The following is a 25,605-nucleotide window of genomic DNA, read 5'->3' as shown; positions in this document are numbered from 1 at the left end:
GGTTTAACACTTTACACTTAAGTGCAGGACCTACTTAGAGTTCATTTCAAGGTGTAAAGTGTAGGTCAGGTTTCTGTTTTCTGAGTGTGCCTGTGGATGTCCAACGGCTCCAGCACAACTTGTTGTTAGACCTGCCTTCCTCCACTTAAGCGCTCTTGCATGTTTGTTGAAAGTCGGTTGGGCTCCTTTGTGTGGGTCCATGGCCAGATTCTCTGTTTTGTTCATCAGTCTGTGTCTATCATCCCCCGATAGCACACTGTCCTGGTTACAGTAGCTACCTAAGGCTTACCACAGCCTACAGTTTGCAGAGCAAGACACACTCCCCAGTGTCGCCGAGCCAAGGAAAGGAACCTCAATCCCACCATGACAACATGTGACCCGGGGCAGGACTCTTTCTACCAGAGCCAGCCAGCTGGTTGGTGTCTAGGGTGGGGAAGGAGTCTAGGATCTAGCAGGAAAGGGATGACCTCCCCACCAGCCACTCATCACTGAATGGGGTCCCTGGTCAGTCCCTCCCATGGATGTTTCTTTCCACTGCTTTGATGAAAAGACTCCCTTATCCCCTGTTGCCAGCCTCAGGGCCTGGACCACCTCCCTCTGTTGGGTTGGGGAGTGTAAGATCCCCATCACTGAATTGCTGTTTGTCCCTCGGGTCCCACGGTAGCCTACCCTCCTCCTTCCTCTCACTGCCTCTTGCTTTATTTCCAAGGCAAAGAGGAACATGGAGAAGAAGGTCTACTCCAGTATGTCCAGGCTGGAGGCCTCACTCTATTATTTTTGTGTAGCAGATCTTTGGTTCAAACACACGTCTTTCACCCTATTTCTCCCTCTGCATCTTTTGTGCTATAATGACTCTCAAAGATAAGTTTTCAAACAAATGAACAGCATGACAATTCAGATCGTTAAGGGATTCCATCACCATCAGTCCCTGAAGTTGTTTCAGGGCTTCCAGATATGATACGTGATACGTGAATGAGCTTCAATCCTCACAACATACCAACTGTCCATGTAAACCAGCCCACATTGTTGCAAAATTCAAAAAACATCAAAAATCTGTTTTCTTTCAAGAAATGATGGAAGCCTAGAAAAGCTATGACTTGAAACCCTCGACACATATTCATTATGTAAATCTATTGTCACACCAAGTGTAGAAATAAAAGAAAAAAAAAGAACTCAAGTAAATCCCACATAGACCAGAATCATAACCATGACTCCAGTGCTCCAGGCTCCCCTAGAGAGCACTATAATTAGTGTTCTAATCCTGCTACACCCCCACAACCAAATGCTCAGTTTTCACCGTGTGGTTAGAGATGCAGCACTTTGTAGATGGGACACGAGGAGTACGGAGCTGGTGGCAGCACATCTGGAAACCCCTAGTGGTGTGTGAACAGCTATTGGACACTTCAATCCCCAGGTCCCTCCTCCCAGACATTCCCCAGAAAGTCTGGCACCTCGCTTTCCTCAAAACCTCCTGGAACAGAGTTTCTAAATGGTCAGAGACTTGGGGTTAGTAGGACCTGAAGCTGTGGACGAAATGATAAACTGAAGACTTAAATGGTGGAGAACAGCAGCACACAGCTCATTCACCTGGTCCTTCTCACTAATTCAGCAATCCTTGAGTAGTGACTTTGAGCCACACAGAATGTCAGAGGCTCTCATGGAGCCTTAGGATCCATAGAAAGACCTAAACTGAAGAAGTACTAAACATAATTAAACAATAGAAAACACTAGAGGGACAACTTCCCAGTGCAAAGGAAACCTATGTGAGGGTCCCATATTGGCCTGGGGAGTTAGAGAAACCCACACCAGGAAGGGGAATCTGGACAAGACAGAGTCTGAGAGTGATAGGCTGCCCTAAAGCACCTGTGACTTCCCTGCTCTCAGCCATGGCGCCATCTGAGCAGCCACCCAGAGCCAACCTTCTCAAAGTCCCTCCAGGACTATCCAGAGCAGCCTTCCCAAACCCAGTCCTCCCATAGCCATCCAGACCCACTTTCCTAAAACTTATATTACAAAAGTATAATCCCATATATTAAAGAGGCTCATTGAACCCCAATCACAAGAATCAAAACAAAAACTACATGTCGTACCGTTTTGCCCAAAACCACAAACAAAGAGAAAATCTTAAAAGCAGCAGAGAAATAAGACAATTACACAGAGAAGGATGAAGGTAAGGGCGAGTGCTAACTTCTTGTGAAGTCTTCTCCTTGAAGACAATGAAGAAATTTCTTTACCATTTGAAGAAAAATAACTGTAAACCTAGAATTCTTTACCCAAAAAGAATATCTTTCCAAAAATGAAAGTAAAATAAAATATTTTCCATCCATACTATAGCCAGAAGAACTTACCTCCAGCAAACAGAAGAAAAATTACACCAGATGGAAATCTGGACCAACGTAAAGGAATGCAGAGCATCAGAAATGATAAGTAGCTGGGAAATTATGAAGACTTAAAAATGAATTAACCTTTGTAAAAGATAGCTGAATGTTTAGAGCAATAATGAGAAGACTATATTGTGGAATGTATAACATATGTAAAAGTAAAATACGTTACAATAATAGCACAAAGAACAGAAAGGAAGAAGTAGGAGCATATTGTAAGTTGCATTCACTATATGGGAAGGGGCACGATCTTGCTCAAAGGCAGGTCAATTAAAGATTTATATCATGAACTCTAAAAAACTAAATAAACCACTAAAGTATCACAATAAAAAAATAGCCAATAATGTAGCAACATAAATGATATGGAATTATAAAAAAGAAATAGTCAATGAATCCAAGAGAAAGTAGAGAAACAAGAAAAAGAGAACAAATAAACGGGACAGTAGAAAACAAGTAGCAAGTGGATAGAATTAGACTCAACCATGTCCGTAATCATACTCAGTATAAATGGTCCAAAACCCACTTAAAAGTTAGAGATTGTCAGATCCAATGAAAAACCACAGCCCAAGCACATAATACCCACCAGAAAAATGACTTTATTTCTTTTAAGGTTTTATTTATTTATTGAGAGAGAGAGTGAGAGAACAAGCAGGCAGAGCAGCGGAGGTAGAAGGAGAAGCTGAGCAGGCAGCCTGACTCGGGACTCTATCCCAGGACTCCAAGACCATGGCCCAAGCCAAAGGCAGACACCCAACCTACTGAGCCACCCAGGCGCCCCGAGAAAGTGACTTTAAATGCAAAGACACACATAAGTTAAATGTAAAGGATGCAAAAAGATATTCCATACTAATCAAAAGCAAGTAGTCGCACGTTAATGTCTGACAAGGTTGATTTCAGACCCAGACTGTTACAGGGGAGACACAGAACTATGTCGAGAAGAAATAGATGTCCGATCATCAAGAGGACATGACAAAAGTCCTAAGTGCTTATGTACCTAACAGAGCTTCAGGATACATGAAGCAAACATGATAAAGACAAGGAGGTAGAAACAGTAGAGTCACGGATTTCAATATCCCTCTCAGTAAATTGATGGCAGATGTAGACAGCCCATCAGTGACAACACCGAGGACCTGACCTGAGGGACATTCCAGAAGAACACGATACTTGGCAGCAGCAGAACATACATTCTTTTCAAGTGCAAATGGAATATTTGTCAAGATAATCCATAGTCCGGGCCATGAAACAAATCTTAACAAATTGTGAAGGATTTCAGTCAGAAAGATATGTTCTCCAATCACGGAATGAAATTAGGTTGTAAATCATACTAGAAACATGTCTAGAAAATCTTTGACTGTTTAGTAACTAAATAAAATGTTTCCAAATAAGACATTGAACAAAGAAGAAACTTTAAGAAGAAAGTAGAAAGGGTTTTGAACTGAGTGACAATGAAATGCTCTGTATCAACACGTGCAGGCTGCCGCTGGAGCAGCGTCTGGAGGGAAACACATATCACTTAGCACCTACCCTAGAAAAGTTTGTTTAAAACCAACAATTCCAACTTCCATCTTCCATTTTAGGAAACTGGGGGGGAGAAAAGCAAATAAAAATCAACATTGTACGAGAAGGAAACAAAAATCATTCAGATGAGAATGGAAATCCATGAAAAAAAAAAAGGAAAACAACAGTAAAAATCAATAAAACAGAAAGCTGGTTCCTTCAGAAAATTGATGTAATGAATAAGTCTTTGGCTAGATTGACCAGGAAAACCAAGTGAACAAAAAGTCACGGACAGCAGGAGTGAGGAGTGGCAGCCCTTCAGGTGATATAGATATTAAGAGCATAATAAAGGCCTATTGTGGACAGACGCATGCCAGTAATTCTGACAACTAAGACAAAGTGGGCAAGGTCCTTGGATGACAAACTACCGAAGCTCACTCAAGAAAAGAAGACAAACAGCCTCATGTCTGTTAACAAAATTGAATTTGAAGTAAAAACCAAGGGACAGGTAAAATTCCAGACCCAGGGAGCTCCACTGGGGGAATCCACCAAATATTTAAGAAATAAAATGGGGCACTTGGGTACCTCAGTCGGTGATGCAACTGCCGTCAGCTCAGGTCATGATCTCAGGGTCCTGGATTCAACCCTCACGTTGGGCTCCCTGCTCAGCGGGGAGTCCGCTTCTCCTTCTGCCTCTGCCCCTCCCCCCACTCATGCGTGCACTTGCTCTTGCTCTCTGTCACTCACTCAAATAAATAAATAAAATCAAGAAAAAAAAATCAAACCAATTCTAGACAAACTGTGCAGAGAAGTGGATGAGGGCCTGCCCACAGTGGCCGGAGGTCTCTGCTACCAAAACCAGACAAAGACATTGCCCCAAAATAAAATAAAATAATATATAATATCTTTCACAAGCATGGGTGTGAACATACTCAACATAATGTTAATAAATTGAAGCTAACAATATTTAAAAAGATAAATCACAACCAACTGAGGTTAAATGCAAGGTTGGTTTATTGGGGATGCCTGGGTGGCTCCATGGTTGAGCGTCTGCCTTCAGCTCAGGTCATGATCCCAGGGTCCCAGGATCGAGTCCTGCATCGGGGTCCCTGCAGGAAGCCTGCTTCTCCCTCTACCTATGTCTCTGCCTCTCTCTGTGTGTGTCTTTCATGAATAAGTAAACAAAATCTTTTTTAAATAATCAAATTAAATTAACAACTAGTATAATCCACCATATTAATAGGCAGAAAGGAAAATGCACATGTCACCTCAATGCAGAAAAAGCAGCATCCATTCCCAGCAAAGTAAAAACAGAAGGGAACATTTTCAAACTGATTAAAGTCATGTACAAAAACGCCATAGCTAACATCACATTGACAGAAGAGCAGCAGACACTTTCCCTCTGAGATCAGTGACAGGACAAGGCCTCCACTTTTCAGTGTTCTGCGTGACATTCATATGCGGTTCCAGCCACTTCAGTAAGACAGGAAAAAGAAATAAAAGGGAGCAGAGAAAGAAAAGTCTTTTCAGCAAATCTGTGCTGAAACACCTAGAGATAGATAAATACCAAAAAAGGAATGAGAAGAAGAAAGAAAAGAAAGAAAAGGAAAGAAAGAAGAAAGAAGAAAGAAAGAAAGAAAGAAAGAAAGAAAGAAAGAAAGAAGGGAAGGAAGGAAGAAAAAAGAAATTGATAAATTGCATCATATACAAAAATAAAGTTAACCATGGTCCTAAATGTACAGCCTGAAACATCACACTTCCACAAGAAAATATAAGAAAATGTCTTTTTATTTTATGTTGGACTAAGATTTCTCAGATACAACATAAATATGATCCATAAACACAAAAAAATGATAAATTAATCTTCATGAAAATGTATAACTTCTGCGCTTATAAGAATAAAAAGACAAGCCACAGATGGAAAGACAATATTTTCAAAAAACGTCTCAGTAAACCACCAAAACTAAGGAAGCAAACCAAGAAAGAAAGAAAAAGACAGGAGTTCCACCAGTCAGAGAGCAAACAGGAGAGGGGTGAAGAATTTCCCAAGACCGAGTCTTGGGAAAGGGGCTTGTCTGTCCACGGAGCAGGAGAGAAGCCTGCGAGACCGACAGTATTCGCCACAACAGCTGCTGTGATTTGAGTGTATTAGGAGGAGATTTTTCCACTCAAGGATGAATTTCTGATGGTGTGATGGTTAATCTGATGTGTCAGGTGGCCTGGAGTGTGGTCTCAGAGAGCCGGTCAAACACTTTTCTGGCTGCTCCTCTGAGGGTGGCTTTGGGTGAGATTAACATTTAAATCAGGCGGGATCCCTGGGTGGCGCAGCGGTTTAGTGCCTGCCTTTGGCCCAGGGCTCCATCCTGGAGACTCGGGATCGAATCCCACGTCGGGCTCCCGGTGCATGGAGCCTGCTTCTCCCTCTGCCTATGTCTCTGCCTCTCTCTCTCTCTCTCTGTAACTATCATAAATAAATAAAAATTAAAAAAAAACATTTAAATCAGGCAATTTTGAGTAAAGTAAGTCACCCTCCGTAATGCCGGTGGGCCTCGTCCAATCAGGTGAAGGCCTGCCTAGAACAAAGGCTGACTCCCCTGAGCAAGGGAGAAGTCTGCTCTTCCTGGGCCTCCAGCTGCCGGCCTCCCCCCGGCAGATTTTGGAGTCACCAAGTCTCCAGCATCGTGTGAGCCAACACCTTAAAGTAGATCTATTTACACACTTACCTCCAGTTGGCTCTGTTTCTCCCTGACTCACACGGCTGGCTTTCCAGGCCACGAGGGGTCTGTTGGCCACCGACACCCGCACTGTTAAGCCAGAGTCACACGCGGACCATGTTGATTAGGCCTCATCCTGCTTCACGAACCATAATTTCCAGAAATGAAAACTTGTGCGAGCCTGGAAATGGCAAGAGAGCCTCCCAGGTTCCCGAGCTGCACCTGGTGCTTACGTGTTAGGAAACACCCTCGCTGGCCATCGGTCTGATTCTGGGGCAGAGCCGTGTCTGCACCGCGGGTGGGAGGAGGCGTGAGTTTGCGCGTGGGGAGGCATGCGAGGGGGCACCAATCTGTCCCTTCCACGCAGGAACGCGGACAGCACCCGAGCCTGGAAACCAAGAAGTTGCAGCAGATACTCATTCTCCAGAGACAAGGACGCGGAGAACAGACAAGCATCTCAAAGTGTCCAGAGTGGCTGCATCTGGGGCCTAAGAGTTTGGGGTGGGCAGGGACCGAGCAGTGATCACGGCTTCCCTTCAAAATCCAGAGCTTTTGTCCTACAAATTATAAAGTTACAATTTATAACCTCTTGGTGTCAGTTTATTAAAAAAAAAAAAAATCAGTCGACCAGATATCTGAAACCACCACATGGAAGACACTGTGCTGGGCTCAGCGGTAGACAGGAGAAGTAAGAAGAGAATTAATGTCCTCAAAAAGCTTCAGAAGATTTAAGCATTTTCAACCAGAGCAGTCAAATATCTGAAGCATGTAATAAACAGTATCAAACAACTGAAAACACTAAAAGTGATACAAAAAAAAAAAATGTGTAACTGGATTGTCTCTGGTCTTCCCAAGACACCACAAACTTAGGTTTTACTAAAAACCAAAGCAAAATCTCCTAAGTCCAGAAAACTCTTTTTGTTTCATTTCTTTTCTTTTCTGTTGTCTTCACCAATTTCTATGAACCAAATCCATTGTGAAATGAGAGTAGCAAGTATCTCAGAGGAAATAGTTGCTTAACTGTTGGAGGTTAATGTGTGTGAAATTAATCTGGACCTGAATTTTGATGTGATATTTGTATGGAAAGGAGAGTTATTTTTTAAGGTATTGGAGCCTAGAGCTGTACTGGGTAAACTATCATATGAATAAAATGAAAGCATATATATACCTGCTGAAAAAAACAATACAAAAGAAACCAAAAGTGCATTGTTTGTTAGAATTCTAGGCTCATTAGGAGAAAAGATGACAATGCTTCAGACTGGAACGTTTCCCTCCATTTTGCATCCATCCACAGGACTACACTGAACACAGCTACAACCTCGTGTGACACATCTCTGCTAGAGAGGAAAATGTTGCTTGGTATCTCGATCACACAGATATTAAAACAAGTGCATTTTCCTCTCTTTAAACTGATGATGACCTATGGCGAATCCACAAGCCTATTTCACTGGGTGACAAAAACTAAAACCCTATCAGTCATGCATGAACAGCTATTTATTTTGTTTAAAGCCAGTCAAGTATTAAAGATATGAAACACAATAATACATCTAGATTTCTTCAGTCTAGAAAAATATATCATTATTTGGATGACAGTTCTAGCATACTCGGTACCGCACAAAGGCTTTCTCTAGAATGGATAAAATTACAAATAACCATAAGGAAATTAAGATTATTTTCAAAAAGAAAATAACACACAGCAGTAAACGGAAAGAGGAAAACTCACCTAGATAGAGGATGTGCTGGTACTTAAGACCAAAATGACAACTTGTTTCAGAAAAGCACAACCTTTCCTGGAATTAAGACCAGGGAGAAACCGGCCCCGGGATCTCACAGGAAGATCTGACCGATTTTCCGGAGCGGCAACCTGAGCACATTCTTAATAATACAGAGATGCATGTTATAAGGCCACTTCTTTAAACATCCTTAAGTGCACGTCATTAGCACAAACACTGGGAAGTCCATTCCGCCTTAGAAAACAAAAGCAATAAAAAATAAATTTATTATTAAAAAAAAGAAGACAGAAAAGAAAACAAAAGCAATGCAGGGAGGGCAAGGGGCTCTCCTGCGAGGTGCTAAGGCAAGGGGGAGTGGAAGCACAGGAGGAAGGGAAGGCCAGGACCATGCGCTCTGGCCTGCAGGGCAACCGCTGCACAGAGGCCCAGAGGCCGGAGCCCCTCGCAGCTCCCGAGCACTGGGCCGCAGGAGGAGCAGGGCGGCCGCTGCTCCAGGGAGGCTGCGGGGCCAGAGGCAGGCGGGAGCCGGAGAGAGGGATTTCCATCCCCTTGCGGACGAGCCCCGAGAATGAACTCTAACGGGGTCCAAATCCCTTGCCAAGAAAGTAAGGTGGAAACTTCAGCCAACACACGAGGATCTGAGAACCCGACCTTCTGGACCACTGACACCTCTGTTCACTTCCACCAGGAACGTTCATCAAGTCGCAGTTAGGAAACACCCATTTCAGCAAGAAAACACTTGTCAGGAAGCGACCAAAGAACATTGAAATTACCCACTTAATTGGGAAATATTTCCTAGACACTGACAAGATAGCTTCGTGGAAGATATACACTTATCTCTGTGGGCACCTTAATAAGTTGTCAGTTTAAACCAGTAACATATAAAAGGAAATTTTCTAGAAATAATAAATAACCTTGGTTTTAGATGAATTGATGTGACTTCTATCTTTCCACATAGAAGTGATAACTTAGCAGGGCTATATGTCTGTTCGATCCTACTTGTTCACAATTAAACCGTGGCAAATGATCACGAGATATTAATTCTATTCTACCCTGGATATTGTCTGCAGATGGAGAAATGGGAAAAGACAGAAGAAACAGAGTCCTGAGCTCATGCAACACTGAGGCAATAACATAGGACAACCTCTCACTCCTTAACATAAGCAAGCCGAGGTGTAAAGAAGATATGTTTTCCTCCATTTTGGCTCGAGAGTTATTTCTGGTATAAATATATATTTTTTACAACAAAAAAAGAGCCTATAAGCACTATTTTTCTTAAAAGGGCCACATTAAAAAAAAAAAAAAGATAGAAAGGGAAAAAATACTGCTAACCATCGGGGTAAGAGAAGAAATGAGAGGGGAAGACCAATAAGCAGTGGGCGAGTCATGGTGACAGTGACCCTGAGGCCAGCAGGAATAAAGTGACCAACAAGTTTTACCAAGAACACTCCACAGACATCACACGATGGTGATGGTCACTCAACACAGAGGAAAATATCTCAATGCATCCATGAGAATAAGGTACCCATTTCAGTGGTAGAACAGAAAACGGTATTTACCCTACAGACATTCATAAGGAATAAACACTGAGGAAGATGACGAACCTTTTTTTTTTTTTAAGTAGACTCCATGTCCAGCACCCAGCATGGAGCCCAATGTGGGGCTTGAACTCAAGACCCTGAGATCAAGAGCAGAAAGCAAGAGTCTGAGGCTTAATCCAGTGAGCCCCCCAGACACCCTGATGATGATCTTTTAATACAGAAAATGAAAGTAATGATGACAACTTAGCCAAAGGAACACAGTTCTTTCAAACGGACAATCAAGTGACAATTCCAGGAGTTAAGCTCATACTCTTCTGATAGGAAAATTTTGAATCTCTTTAGATGAATGTAATTCAGAATATTTATAAACTGTATTATCCTCTCATTTAAAGGTAACCTAAGGTTTTGGGGTGCCTGCGTGGCTCAGTCAGTGAAGTGTCTCCCTTCAGCTCAGGTCATGATCCCAGGGTCCTGGGATCCAGCCCCACTTTGAGCTCCCTGCTCAGCGGGGAGCCTGCTTCTCCCTCTCCCTCTCTCTCTGCCCCTCTTCCCTGGTATACTCTCTCTCTCTGATTAACAAAATATTTCAATAAATAAATGTCAGTGAAGTTTCAAATCAACCCAAATTACTGTTAGCAAAGTTGCAAAGACAACTGCATGTGCACATTGGTATGCTTTTTTCTAGGAATGTTTAGGTTTGGGATACTTTCATGTTTTCAGAAAAAGAGTTATGTTTCCATCTAAACCGAAAAGCAGGGAAAAATGATCCTTTCATAAAATTTTAACATTGCAATACAAGCATTTCTGAAAAACGAGAGAAAGGAAAGGAGACAAGCAAGACCCCCAAACCCTATAGGGTATCACGTCTGGTCGTCTGGTTCCTAACGGTTTACAGCAAACCAGAACCAAGTAGCAGAGCTGCCAGGATGTCTACTGCACAGTGGGTCTAGGTAACACCTGGTATGGATAAAAATGGGGGGGGGGGTCAAGATTTTACTTATCAACAAGACCAAAGATACTATGAAAGGAAGATGACAAATCACAAATCCCAAGTGTCTGGTAAAAAGGAGACAGAGCCAGCATCCATGAAAAGAGCTCAGGGATCTGAAACAGGCCTAGGGAAAGCCCATTCACCTGAACAAAAGCCCTGACCAATCCTGGGCTCGCCCTGGGGCCTAAAGACTCCCCATGTCAACCACCACACACTCTCTGAGTTTTACAACCTGAGTTGATGCCTCCCAAATTCTTCACTAAGGAAATACTAAGGTTTTTATCGAGGTTGTTATTCATTAATTAACAACTTGAAAGAAACAGGTACATTTCCCATGTTATGAAATTATTTAGGTCTTAGACTCTCTGGCCCGTGGATCCAATTTAAAATCTTCTAGTGGAAAAGGTGGTTGGGGCGTTAAAGCCCCCCTGAGACGCTGTCAGGGCAGAGAACTTTGCTGGCCCCTGGACACCACAAACTCGGATTTCCAGTGAGCCTTTTCCCCTCCTGCTATTTAGTCACTCAGAGCCCAGCTGACCTCCACACAGGGAACTAGGAATCCATCTCCTTCTATTAGAATATGCGCCTGACTCCCACAGGAGAGAAACGTAGCAGGGCTGTTTCAGCGGTGGTCATTGTGCGGAGGCTCATTTTCTCGATTCCTATGAGCAAACTCATAAAGATACTTTGGCTTACTATATTACAAACAGAATTACTCCTTTAAAATAAGAAAGACTTTAGAATGAACTTGCAAATAATTGGAGTCTATTATTTTGGAATGTGAATCGAATGTGGTCATATTTAGTTCTTTATATTTAAGTGTACAAGACTTCAGAAATACAGGAGTGTACTTAGTACCTTAAAGTAAGTTCATACAAATTTAGGGACAAAAACAAAAACAAAAACATGTTCTTACGCGAGCCGTCATTTCAGGTGTTCTTGAAGTCAAACATATATATTTGAAATGATCTAACTTTCTGTCTAATGACAGTCATGCAGACAAAATTTACTGGTTCATCAAACTATAGTGCAAGTATATGAATTTATTTGTAATAAATTATCATTTTTGCATTTATCAGTCAAAACACAAGGCCTAAACACTTGCAACCAAAATGAATTATTAATTTAATTGTCACAAAACATGAGAGACACCTAAGTCTGGGAAACGAACAAGGGGTAGTGGAAGGGGAGATGGGTGGGGGGTTGGGTGACTGGGTGATGGGCACTGAGGGGGGCACTTGGCGGGATGAGCACTGGGTGTTATGCCATATGTTGCAAATTGAACTCCAATAAAGAAAATTGTCACAGCCTATTTGGCTAAGTTCTATTACTATTTGTTTTCATATGCAATGCATAAGAATCAAATTGAAAACCTAAAAATGTAAACCGATTACTTTGTCCTGGAGAAATTAAAATACAGCAAGCTGACAAAATTAGAGCCAAGGCATTAATGTTTTAAATAGGTAAAAAAAAAAAAAAAAAAAAAAAAACAATACCTTAATTTAAAGAACAGTTGTGCCCAAAGGGAAGGTTCAACCTGCTGATGAAGAGTTCCTTTGTTTCCAGATACCATGAAAAGGCCTCAATTCCCTCTCCGAGGTAGGAAGGAGGATGGAATGGGAGCCCTTTGGCACTGGCTTTGCTACTTGACTGTGACTCTCCCCAGCTAAGCAGGTCTACTGGGAGAGGACACTGCTGTGGGGCTCTGGGCCTTCCGACTTGGTATTTTTGTGCAGAGAGAGGGAGCGCCCCAGAAACAGGTGTCCTAAACCAGAAGGCTTCTGAAACACAGAGATCTTTGAAATAACAATTCAATGGAAGATGCTCAGTTGAGAGGAACTCAACAGCCTGGACTACATGGGGGTCAGGACCCAGAAGATGGTGTATTTCCCTCTTGAGGTTCCTTTCCTGATTTAGAAGCAAAACCGGATTAATGCCAGAGAAAAAGCCTAGCACCTCTCAAAGGGTAGAAAGACATGCTATGCTTCTCTTGCCTCAGTGTGGCCTCCCTCTACGTGTCAAGGGAGGAAATGAGTGGACACCAGCAAGTGTCCCTGGAGGATACAGAAAGGGTCATGGGAACCAAACAGTACGTGTGGGCTCTTCCCCCTCCTGTCATAATACACAAGAGGTGTCTAATGTATTTAAGTCTTTGGAGGATAAAAATATGTATCAGGTAATGAATTATTCATTGTACGAAATGATGTGAAAACTTATTTAACCTTTGTAAATTCCTAAATAAGGGTTTCCTAGGTGGCCCAGCGGTTTGGCGCCTGCCTTTGGCCTAGGGCGTGATCCTGGAGACCTGGGATCGAGTCCCACGTCGGGCTCCCGGTGCATGGAGCCTGCTTCTCCCTCTGCCTGTGTCTCTGCCTCTCTCTCTCTCTCTCTCTCTTATTTATCATAAATAAATAAAATATATGTATATATATATATATATACATTAAAAAAATTCCTAAATAAAAAGCAAAATGATACATTTGAGTTCAAAACATATACTAGTTACACAGGAGGGGAAGGATTTTCTTTTCAGTAATCATCTGATCTGTTTTCATTCAAAATTTATTTGGGGAACAAAATATACGAAGTACCTATATGTAAAGATTTTCAAGGGGAGATAATTAGTACAAGAAAGGACAACGGGATTAGAGTCAGAAATAAACAATTCTAATATTCATTAATTAAAAACACTGAGTAATAAAAAAAACCAAAACACTGAGTAAGTCACTACACATTCCTCAATCTCAGTCCTTAGATCTAAAAACCTGGAATACTGCTGCACTGCTAATAACACCTCAGAGTGATTACTGAGATCATGCATGTGAAAGCAACAAAAACACAGCATTACAAATGTTTTGCTTCCACTTCCTTATAGACTCATGAAACAAAATTTCGACAAGTTCCAAATCAGAATTTAAGTGATAAAGAATTTGTTGAATTTGAAGAATAATGCGTTCAGGATATGTTAAATACATAGAGTTTGGCTCCAATTAAATATAATGCTGCAGAGAGAAGCACCAGACATCAAAATATAAGGAGTAGGCATACATAACGCTCAGTACTTTGACAAATAGCCACGTCCAAACTAACGTGCTAAAGAAAATACTAGGCCTGCAATACAAGAGTCAAGCCAAACTGCTTGTAAACACAAAAAAAATTGGTAAGAGCATTTTACATTTTTAAAAAAGGCAATGAAACATTTGTAAATAAGGAAGAGGTCCTTGGAGGTCCTAAGCTGCAGACTTGTACAACAAACTGCATCATTACTGACAACTTAAAAAAGTACTAAAAACCTAAAGTTTCCAGGAGTGTCTACAGAGTGTCAGATACCATCCCAGAGGATCCGGGGGTAAATATCCTCTGTCTTTGAAAGAAAGAAAGAGGAATTTTCACTAGCTCTGAGTTGTACATTTTGCAGATTCAAAAAGTTTAGAAGTCGCCATACTCACCTGAGAGCTGACATTGCTCTATCTCTGCTCAGCTAATAGAACTCAGTCCATGTGGTGAAGCTAATTATGATACGGTAGCAGGAGAGAAAAAAAAAAAGCAAAAGCCTGGCAGTTGAGGACATAATCACTGTGGTGTTATTTCTCATGACAGGGCAACCATAGTATTACTTGGGGGAAGACCCAAGATGTATTTCTTTTGTAGTATCAGGAATGCTTAATTCTACACTGAGAATCTGAAAATACTGTTTAAAATACAGGAAGAAATACACAAAGTTTACTTTTACATCATTATTTTAACTCAAACACATGTGCAGAGGTCAATCCCCTCCGAATAAACTTTTCTACTGTTTCAACTTTATTTCACAATTTCACAAATTCAAAGTTCTTCAAATTGTTGCAAATATTTTTAGAACAGAATTTTCAGAATTAGAAGGACATTAAATGTTTGTGGCAGAGTGGCCTGAAACGTCCTATTCAAGGACGGAGCACCACAAACGCAAGACATGAGGAACTGGGCAGCTCCCGTGGCTCAGCGGTTTAGGCCACCTTCAGCCCAGGGCCTGATCCTGGAGACCTGGGTCCAGTCCCGCCACCGGCTGCCTGCAGGGAGCCTGCTTCTCCCTCTGCCTGTGTCTCTGCCTCTCTCTCTGTGTCTATCATGAATAAGTAAATAAAATAAAAAAAACGATGAACTGATTTGATAAGCATTCTAGAAGTGACATCATTAAACGAGGCCTAAAATGCAAATATAATTGTATTTGTTACATTTTTAAAAATGACCGAAAATTACCTTTCTTGTGGGGTGCCAACTCCATGATTGCCTAGTAGAGGTGTATGTAAGTGCTGATTCATTACAAAAGCAACCCTACAGACAGAAATAAGCATAATAATAGAACTAAAACTTGACTCTCTGCTAAAAACATGTGCATGAAGTATTTAAAAACAGGCATTTGGGCATCCCTGGGTGGCGCAGCGGTTTAGCGCCTGCCTTTGACCCAGGGCGCGATCCTGGAGACCCGGGATCGAATCCCACGTCGGGCTCCCGGTGCATGGAGCCTGCTTCTCCCTCTGCCTGTGTCTCTGCCTCTCTCTCTCTCTCACTGTGTGCCTATCATAAAAAAATAAAAATAAAAAAATAAAAATAAAAATAAATAAAAACAGGCATTTGTCTGTGGATACGACACGAAAATGCACATTCCGGGGGTGCTCCTGGTGAACAAGAAGCTGGTCTATAGATCCAAGGCCCTGTCATACCTAAAAAAGAATGTGGCAGTGACAGCAGTGGCTTCAGCCCGCTCAAGTCCTCTAGTTTCCTGTAATTAGAAAACCCGACAGCCCACAGCAAGGAGCGAAGGTTAAAGCCCAAAGTGGCCAAGCAGCAGCGCGCGCCCCGGGCTCCCCCGCCGGGCGCCCCGCCCAGGCCAGGCCCCCGCGGCGCGCGCTCGGGGCTCCAAGGGCCTTAACGGAAGGAGGCGCGGGGGGCAGAGGCGCATCAGTCTGGCGGTGACCCGAGCGGGCGGGCGTTGGGGAAGCCGCGGCCTGGAGCGGGACCCACAGGGGCGGCTCCACGCTGGGGCAGGGCTCTGACCCGCACTCGGCCTGAGGTAAGCAGCGCCCCACTGCGCGATGGGGGGCTGAGGGCGGCCCGCGGGGGGCGGGACCTGAGGCCGGGCGGGGCGGGGGGGGGGCGGGCAGGGGCCCTGGAGCTGGGAGGTGGGGAGGGGGGCGTGGGCCAAGGAGCCTAGGGGGTCGGGAGGGACCCCAAGCGGGGAGGGCGGGACCTGAGCCCGGCGGGGTCGCGGGGGAGGGGGCGCGGCTGGGGAGGCCCCGGGTCGCCCCTGGGCTGGCTGCAGCTGGACTGGCCAGGCCGGGTTCCCCGCTCACCCCCACCGCTGCTCCGCGCCCCGCTGTCCAGGTCCCGAGGTAGGGCCCTAAGGAACGTGCTAAGGCCCCTGATATTACCCGAACCCTCATGGACTCTATGATTGTGGCCACAAAATTAAAATTCTTTCCATCTTCTAAATTTCTACAAGTTTAGCAGACAATGGCGAGAATTTTTGTAAGACATACGAATTGTAGATTTAAAAAGATGTGAGTATAACATGGATTATTTATAGGATAAGTTATAATTTGCGTAATTTCATCTGGATAAGTTCTAAGAAATTAACTTACATAATTTAAAAGACACTGGCTTTCATATTTGTAATATTGAGTATAATGGTTTTGAGCTTGTACCTTGTGAAAGATTTAAGAATTAAGCATAAACTCTTATCACTTGAGTATTGTTATTTTCAAAGTGCATTGATCAGCGCCTGAACCACAAAATATATAGGTTAAAATAACTGGTTTTATTCTCCCTAGGTAACCTTTCTAAACATCATAGTTGATAACGTGTTCTTACTAGCATGGTGTTAGACAAGATAATGATTTGAAGGTCCTTGTAGCTTGAAGAACAGGTTATCTGGTCTGTGTATTCTTACTGTCTATATAGTAAGGAAGAATTATATTTATTTTTAAGTTATCACTGGTATTAAAATACGTATTTTTTGGACAAACAAATCAAAACAGAATTTTATTCTTTTTAATAATAAATTTATTTTTTATTGGTGTTCAATTTGCCAACATACAGAATAACACCCAGTGCTCATCCCATCAAGTGCCCCCCTCAGTGCCCACCACCCAGTCACCCCCACCCCCCCCCACCCACCTCCCCTTCCACCACCGCTAGTTTGTTTCCCAGAGTTATGAGTCTTCCATGTTCTGTCTCCCTTTCTGATATTTCCTACCTGTTTCTTCTCCCTTCCCCTCTATTCCCTTTCACTATTATTTATATTCCCCAAATGAATGAGACCATATAATGTTTGTCCGTCTCTGATTGACTTACTTCACTCAGCATCATTCCCTCCAGGTCCATCCACGTCGAAGCAAATGGGTATTTGTCGTTTCTAATGGCTGAGGAATATTCCATTGTATACATAGACCACAGCTTCTTTATCCATCATCTTTCGATGGACACCGAGGCCCCTTCCACAGTTTGGCTATTGTGGACATTGCTGCTGGAAACATCGGGGTGCAGGTGTCCCGGTGTTTCATTGCATCTGTATCTTTGGGGTAAATCCCCAGCAGTGCAATTGCTGGGTCGTAGGGCAGATCTCAAAATAGAATTTTAAGTCTTCCCGTGGAATTTATGTAACATATTCAAATAAAATAAAATCACAGGTTCTAGGGAGTGTTTTTCATCCCTCTAAACCTCAGTCCCCTAACTCTGTTCCTTCACTTCTGGCTTCTGCTTCTGGAACATATCAAGCTAGCATAATTGGTAGGGTGGAGAAAAGAGACAAATACTCTTTTTGTGAATCAGAGTTGGTTCATAAGAAGTATGCCGTCTTTACAACTGCTTATGGGCAGGGACTATTGAAACGGCTCCCCTCCACACATTTGTCAGATAGAGAAGAGTAGTTACTATCTCCTATGTCTAAATATTTACGAGGTATAAATGTATAGAAAACTCTTAAATAAAATATTTTTATCCTTCAAAAAAGGCTATAATGAGATATTACTACATATCATCTTTAGGACCAAATCAGAATGGATGACAATATCTAGCAGTGCACAGATGGAGAGCAACTGGGTCTGTCAGGCATTGATGGTAGGAATGTGATTTAGAGGAAAACTTGCAATCTCTTATGAAGTTAAAAATATACTTCCCATACCATCCAGCAATTGCTTTCTAGGTATTTACTCAGGAGAAATGACTACTGATATATTCAGTAGTATGGATGATGATCATAAACAGTCTCCACCCCGTATACTTGTTATGCAGATTAAATGACTTAATATATGTAACAAGTTTATAGCAGTGCATAACACATGAACACAATTTAAGTACTACCTGTTTGCTTTTTTTATTCTTTTTATTGGACATTAGCACAAGTTTTCATTGGAAACTTTCTAGTAGTACTTATAAGAATGAATAACATGGAAGGAAATGGAAAACTTTTCGTGGGCGGAGCAGAACTAGAGAATGTATATTATAAGATGTAAGAAGCACTATAGTAAGAATTTTTTTCTCTCTTGTTCACTGGTATAGGCCAAGTATCCCAATTAGAGTCTGGCATAGAGAAGTCAATAGATGCTTGTTGAACTGAATCAGCATGGACATGAAGATACAATTCCATATGTCCAACACTTATGAAAATTAAACATTCCATTACATGTGAACATCTACAGCTCAACATGTAATACACATGGGAATAGAATTTGAAATTGTTTCATGAACTACTGTCCCAAACTTGAAAAATGAAATCTGCATGAAGTAGATAATTTGCAAGTAGGAAAAAAGGCTACAAAAGGCCTTGATGATAAGCCAAAGTCATCTGATAAGACTAAAAGAAGATGGCAATAATTTACATTAGTTGAGAAAAAATGGGAGGAAATGGAAAAACTCTAAGGAAACAAGTTTTTGTTGATCAGGGAATTCCTTAGTTCTACTCTATGAGGAATGGTTCACACTGAACCTTGCACAGTTAAACTTGACCAAATTTCGTTTCATCTTCCTCCCTTCCTTTTTGCTAGTCTGTATGGTTAAAAGATGACCAATATGAATGGAAGTTCACGAAATGATTATCATGAAAACTAAACTTTTAATTCTGCCTTGGACCTCCATATATAGCTGGCTCTAAAGTCTTAGGAACATCTTTTTACATGAGCAGAATGGCTTTACATAATGGCCCCAGATGCTCCGTTACAAACGAGATAATGTACCTTCTTCAACACCTCAAGCTGAGCATCCCTGACTGCTCCTCAGTGAGTGAGCCAATTATGTCAGTTAATGGGCAAGGGACTAGAGCAAGTTGCTACTATCATGTGATTCTGTTTAGTTTCCTGTGATACTTCCTATGAAAAGGAACTTTACCGCATTGTTCTACCTTTTCTATTCTCCCATGAGTCTGTTTTTCCTGAGACACATATTCTTACTCTTTAGGTTATCATGAACTATTGGTAAGTCTATGGATGATTTGCAAGATTGACTTACACACTGAACTCAGCTTGATTTTGTAAACAGCTAATGCAAAGAGAGATACTCTGGCTCTAAGCAATTCTCTATTAATAAATAAATAAAATCAACTTAAGGATCACCTGGGTGGCTCAGTCTTTTAAGCGTTCAGGTCTTGATTTCTGCTCATGATCTCTGGGTCCTGGGATTGAGCTGCGGAACAGGCTCTGTGCTCAGAAAGGATTCCACATGGGATTCTCTCTCCCTCTCCCTCTGTTCACCAACTCCCATCGCTCATACTCTCTCGCTCTCTCTCTCTCTGAAATAAATAAATAAATAAATAAATAAATAAATAAATAAATAAATAAGTCAGATATATATAAAATAAAATAAACAAATTTTTTCTCAGTTTTTTTCTAGCTATAGATCGTCTAATCTCTCTTTTTTCAAATAAACAATGTTCATTGTAAAGCAGACATTTCTGCAATTGTAAAAACATGTTCATAATACAATGTACATAACCAATAATGAAATTAATATGTAGTATTCCATTGACAGATTGGTCAGTTTGTTTGTTTATGTTTAGGTAGTTATCCTCATCAATAGGAATTCTAAGATAAAAGTCAATCTCCTTAAAATCTTTGCAGTATGAACTATGATAAAAAAGTGAAATTTATATATATATATATATATACACATGCACATATATGTAAAGATTCTGCTTTTATATTTCTACAAGCTTTACAATGTCATTTTGAGTGAACTTAATCATTATTTTTTAATGATTTCACCATATAATTAGGGGAAAAAATGACTCACAGCACAGTATATTAATTTTGCAGTTTAAACCAGCTTTGGAATTGGGCATTTCCATTCATATTCAAATTAATAATCATAAAATCATAATGTAGATTTTGTTGCCTTTTGTGTTACATTTGCCTGTTAGAGCAGAAAAGTTACATAAATACTGATGCTTCCTTTTTTTTTTTTTTTTAAAGTTTGGCTTTTGGGGACATGATATTGTGTGGATGTAGGTGGTCTTTTTTTCTTTTTTAAGCTACATAGAGGAGAGAAATGAACAGGTTAGAAAAGAAATAGGAGTTGCTTTTTAAACAAATTACAGACCAGAGATAAACCACATACCCAATTCCTTAATCTGTCCCATTTCCTATTTATATTAATTGAAGAAAAAATACTGGCTTTGTAGTAAGATGCATTCTTCCAAGTAACACTCAGAAAAAGAAAAAGGCTTGTTCCACATTGTAATTACTTAGCATTCTTTTTCATTTTTGCTTGAACAAGGTGGAAAATGTCAGTAGGTCTGCTCATGCAAAAGAAAAGAAGTATAAAATATCAAACATGCATTCATTAGAGATTATTATAGAAAAAAGTATTTAACTTTAGGGAGGAAACACTTAACCTGATACACATTAAGTTCTCCTCTCTTCTCCTCTAAGAAAATGAGAATAATTAAGGAGAATGATTATAGGTGCTGCTAATTGGTTCCAAGTTTAAGGACAGCATTTATGACACTTTTGTTTTTATTGATGATAACTCCATAACATAATCATACTTACTCGTATCACCATTGACAAAACTATCGTCTTGAGAATGCTAAGCAAAGCAAATGGCTGTACCTTTGAATATATTACAAAAAACAAGTACTTTTGTGTGCCTTAGTTGATCTTCATGCCATTAGATGTAGCTGAGTGCCACGTTTTTCCACTTGGAATAAATGTTAACCCTGACTGCTTCCTAGACTTGGTAGCATTTGGTGGACGCCGGTGCATTTTTCTGCAATGCGTTATACGCTTGCTGGAGTGTATAGAGGGAATTTATTTTTTTATTTTTTTAAAGACTCCGTTTATTTATTCATGAGACACAGAGAGAGAGGCAGAGACACAGGCAGAGGGAGAAGCAGGCTCCCTATGGGGAGGCCCATCCAGAACTCGATCCCAGGCCCTGGGATCACAGGACCATGACCCGAGTCAAAAGCAGATGGTCATCCATGAGCCACTCAGGTGCTCCTATAGAGGGACTCTAAAAGAAATATAAATGGTCTGTATGTTGGTAAATTGAATAAATTTATTAAAATAAATTTAAAATATAAAATTAAATAAAAAATAAATTTATTATAAAAAAAGGGCACACAGCAAGTGAATAAAGATTCGTTCAAGAAAATCTATTTTTAAAAAAGAAATGTAAATGGTGAGTTGATTTCTTAATTTCTAAGAATTCTTGACCTCAAATTCTTTAATCACTTTTTATTTTCTGAAGGACTGTTAAAATTTAAGAAAATTTTTGAACAGCTCTTCTTTTAATGCTATTTTTCCCTTGAACTCTTCGCTCTTTTATTTATTTATTTTTAAATTTATTTGTGATAGTCACAGAGAGAGAGAGAGAGAGAGAGGCAGAGACATAGGCAGAGGGAGAAGCAGGCTCCATGCACTGGGAGCCCGACTTGGGATTCCATCCCGGGTCTCCAGGATCGCGCCCTGGGCCAAAGGCAGGCGCCAAACTGCTGCGCCACCCAGGGATCCCTCTTCGCTCCTTTAAAAGAACACGTACATATGCATGTGTGTATACATGTATTAATTCATATCACGTTAGTTTTCAAAAAGTTTTTCTTCTCTCTTTCCATAACTGCCATCATTTTTATGAGAAAAAAAGCAACTTTAAATGGTGTGTTCCTACTCTCTAGTCAGTTACCTTGCCCAAGTCCTGAAACCTTAACTGAGGGATCCCTGGGCGGCTCAGCGGTTGGGTGGCTGCCTTTGGACCAGGGAGTGATCCTGGGGTCCCGGGATCGAGTCCCGGGATCAAGTTCCGGGTCAGGCTCCCTGAGGGAGCCTGCTTCTCCCTCTGCCTGTGTCTCTGCCTCTCTCTCTCTCTCTCTCTCTCTCTCTGTGTGTGTGTGTATCTCATGAATAAATAAATAAAATTCTTTTTTTAAAAAAAGAAACCTTAACCGATTGTTGAATTGAATAATGGGAACTTGCTGGCAGCATGGAACTGACTGTGCTTAACCCAGAAACAAATTCCAAAGAACAGAAAAAAAAAAGAAAAACAATGAATTTGGATATATGTGGTGATACAGAGAATGAATAATGTACTGCACACACACACACACACATAAACAAACGCACAAAAAAAAATTTCTTGAGAATTCTATGCCACTTCTCCAAAACAGAGATGATAGGCATATGAGGTAGAATGCAACAGCTGATGACAAGAATGATATTTAAATATATACATTTTATTACTAAAACAGTAAATTATTAAAGAAATGAAAATTGAAACAACACTAATAACACTAATTATTTTGCCTATCATATGGGGGGGAAGATAAATACTACACAATGCTGGCAAGAGTATGGAGAAAGTAGTGCTCTGATTTTCTGCACTAATGAGTGCTAATTGGTAAAACTTTTTGGAAATTAATTTGAAAATACATGTTGAAGTTCAAATATTGCATAACCTTTGACTCAGCGATACTATGTTTATAAATGTACCATGTGTGTACTAACACAAGTCATACAAAAATGTATGCACAGAAGTATTTGCTGAGTGAGTGTTGAGCTCTAGAATCAGACAGACCTGAGTTGCAATTACCACTTCATTACTTTCTTTTTTTAAATATATATATATATATATATATATATATATATATATATATATATATATATATATATTTTATTGGAGTTTGATATGCCAACATATAGTATGACACCCAGTGCTCCTCCCATCAAGTGCCCCCCTCAGTGCCCATCACCCCATCCCCCCATCCACCTCCCCTTCCACTTTCCCTTGTTCCTTTCCAGAGTTAGGTGTCTCTCATGTTCTGTCTCCCTCTCTGATATTTCCCACTCATTTTCTCTCCTTTCCCCTTTATTCCCTTTCACTATTTTTTTTATATTCCCCAAATAATGACACCATATAATGTTTGTCCTTCACTGACTGACTTATTTCACTCAGCATAATACCCTCCAGGTCCATCTACGTCGAAGCAAATGGTGGGTATTTGTCGTTTCTAGTGGCATTACTTTCTAGATATGTGAGCTTAGGCAAGTTATATAGCATGTCTAGATTTCACTGTCCTTTGAGAATTAAATGAAATGATGTCTATAAAGTGTGTAAGAAAGTGTTTGGCACCTCATAAGTACTTGAGAGATGTTTATTAGTCTTTGTAATGAAGATAATATTGTTATAAATATTATGTAGCATCATTTATAATAGTTAAGGTCTCAAAACAAGCCCCTTATTCAACTGGGATATCGGTTAAATAAACGTAGGTTCATTGAATAGAATACAACAGAGTCACCCAAAAGAAGAAGATCAATCTATGTGGAAGTAGAGGCAAGAAATACTTTGAAAAACATAAAGTTTTAGTATTAATAGTATTATTCCATGTGTGTGAAAAGACACTAATATATTTTGACTAGTCTGTATCAACAGAAAGAGGGAAAAGAATATGAACCAACATATTAATAGTGGTTATCTCTGGGAAGTGGAATAATGAGCCATTTTTATTTTTCTCTATTATATTTTTTGAGATATTTAATGGTTTTTTTTGAGATATTTAATGTTTTTTAAGGTCATTCTTTATTATCTGCTAAAGTCAAAAAATTTATCAGAAAAAATTAATCCTGCTTTTCTGGCAGTAAAGATATAGACCAGAATATGCCATCTAAAAAAAAAAAAAGAATATGTCATCTATCTCTATGTATGGAGATATAGATATAGTGATGTAGATATAGATATAGCTGCATACCATATCTATCTATAGATAGAGATAGATGACATATTCTGGTCTGTAGATGGATATAGTATGTGATTGTATCTTTATATCTCCATACATAGAGATAGATGACATATTCTGGTCTGTAACCTTAATAAAAAAAATAAGATACACATATAAGATATTAATGGTAAGTAGGTATCATGTAGCCTGATATGTTCTTTATTTGAAAGTTAGAGAGAACTATGGAAACTCATTAACACTTTTTGTGGTATCAGTACTTAAAAAAGAAACCCTAGAAATGGAAGGAACCTCAATACTTCTCTGAGTCCAGCATCTCACCAAGAGCACAAATTCACTGAAAGCCATCTCCACTAACTTCATCTGATTTGGAGGATAATAAACTACTAACTCCAAAAATAAAATATTGCTGTTAGAATGTTATTTCTTAGATTGATTAGAATGTGCTTTCTCATAAAATCCCTGCCATCATTTCTATTTTTGTTTCATAAACTTAATGAGGCTCTTTATAAACTTTCTTTACATGATAGTTTTTTAAATAGTTTCAGGTTGGATACACACAATTTTTTCATTTAAAATTTTCCCCAGTTCTTCTTACTTTTCTGTGTATCAGAGGATTTCCAGACTCATTACTTTCTTGGTGCTCATATCTGAATGTCCTCAGAACCACTTCTTCTCCTTTAGAGTCTGACTCATGCCATTCCAAAGTCAGGATAACCTTTCAAAGAGAATAGTCAGCTGGGTGATCCAGCTGTTTATTAGTCCTAGCAATATCAGGCTTGATGTTCTCTAAGTATCAAGGCAGACAAAAGTTTCTTTACTATTTTCTAGTTTCAAGCCTATTTTATTATTTTAGAATTTGTATTTTTATGAAATATAATAATTTACAAATTATTTTAACAAGCTTTATATATCCTTTATAAATTTTGCAAATTTTTAAGGTGATCTGGATCCAAATATTTGCCCTCTTAAGTAATGTGGGAAGCTCATTTGAGTACAATTAATGTGTTAGGAACTATGAAATAGCAACGCATTGAAAGAGTCAAGAACAGACCACATTCCTTTCATTTTAATTTAACATCATCATGAACAGTAAATTAAGGGTTGACTGGATTTTTAAAATTATGTATTACATACATACACACATATGCATGCACACACACACACACACACACACACACACATTGAAATGTACTTTGGAGCAAAAAGGGACATTAGTGTAGTGATGACTTGTAGGGCAATGACCAGAACATTAGCCTTATATGGGATTCTAAGTTCTCTTAATAAATAATCAAGCCTAGAATATTGTTGTGAAGTTCCACTTACGAGGCACATAGTGTTCAAATTCAACTTGACATTTGATATTCTATGTCACCACTATGAAAGTTCTTGTATTTTTTGAAAATGCTTTGACAGGGAGTCAATTTACAATTGAGATGAAGGATTATCAATGTTGCTTGCTTTTATAAAGATGTAGTGGGAGGAGACATGTAAAATATCAAAACATTTAGTTGGATGTGAGAACTTACCTTGGTGTATTTTCA

At 40.1% G+C, this 25,605-nt stretch overlaps 2 protein-coding genes across 5 annotated transcripts in view; both read right to left on the bottom strand.

Moving 5' to 3' along the window:
- Window positions 1-22,035, bottom strand: part of LOC140599794 (adenylate cyclase type 1-like) — a 240,582-nt gene extending 218,547 nt beyond the window's left edge. Inside the window, exon 1 of the mRNA XM_072765022.1 lies at window positions 22,012-22,035. The gene's annotated coding sequence lies outside the window, so the exon portion shown is untranslated. The remainder of the gene's footprint in view (window positions 1-22,011) is intronic.
- Window positions 1-25,605, bottom strand: part of LOC140599791 (adenylate cyclase type 1-like) — a 220,285-nt gene that overhangs the window by 29,426 nt on the left and 165,254 nt on the right. For 2 of the 4 annotated variants that reach the window (XM_072765001.1, XM_072764996.1), the window contains one exon: window positions 18,193-19,621. The exons of the other annotated variants lie outside the window; for them this stretch is intronic. The gene's annotated coding sequence lies outside the window, so the exon portion shown is untranslated. Of the gene's footprint in view, window positions 1-18,192; window positions 19,622-25,605 lie in introns of those variants that run through there. 4 annotated transcript variants of the gene reach the window in all.

This window comes from Vulpes vulpes, chromosome 7 (genome assembly GCF_048418805.1).
Source record: "Vulpes vulpes isolate BD-2025 chromosome 7, VulVul3, whole genome shotgun sequence".
NCBI lineage: Eukaryota > Metazoa > Chordata > Mammalia > Carnivora > Canidae > Vulpes > Vulpes vulpes.
This window is presented reverse-complemented; position numbering and strand designations above follow the sequence as displayed.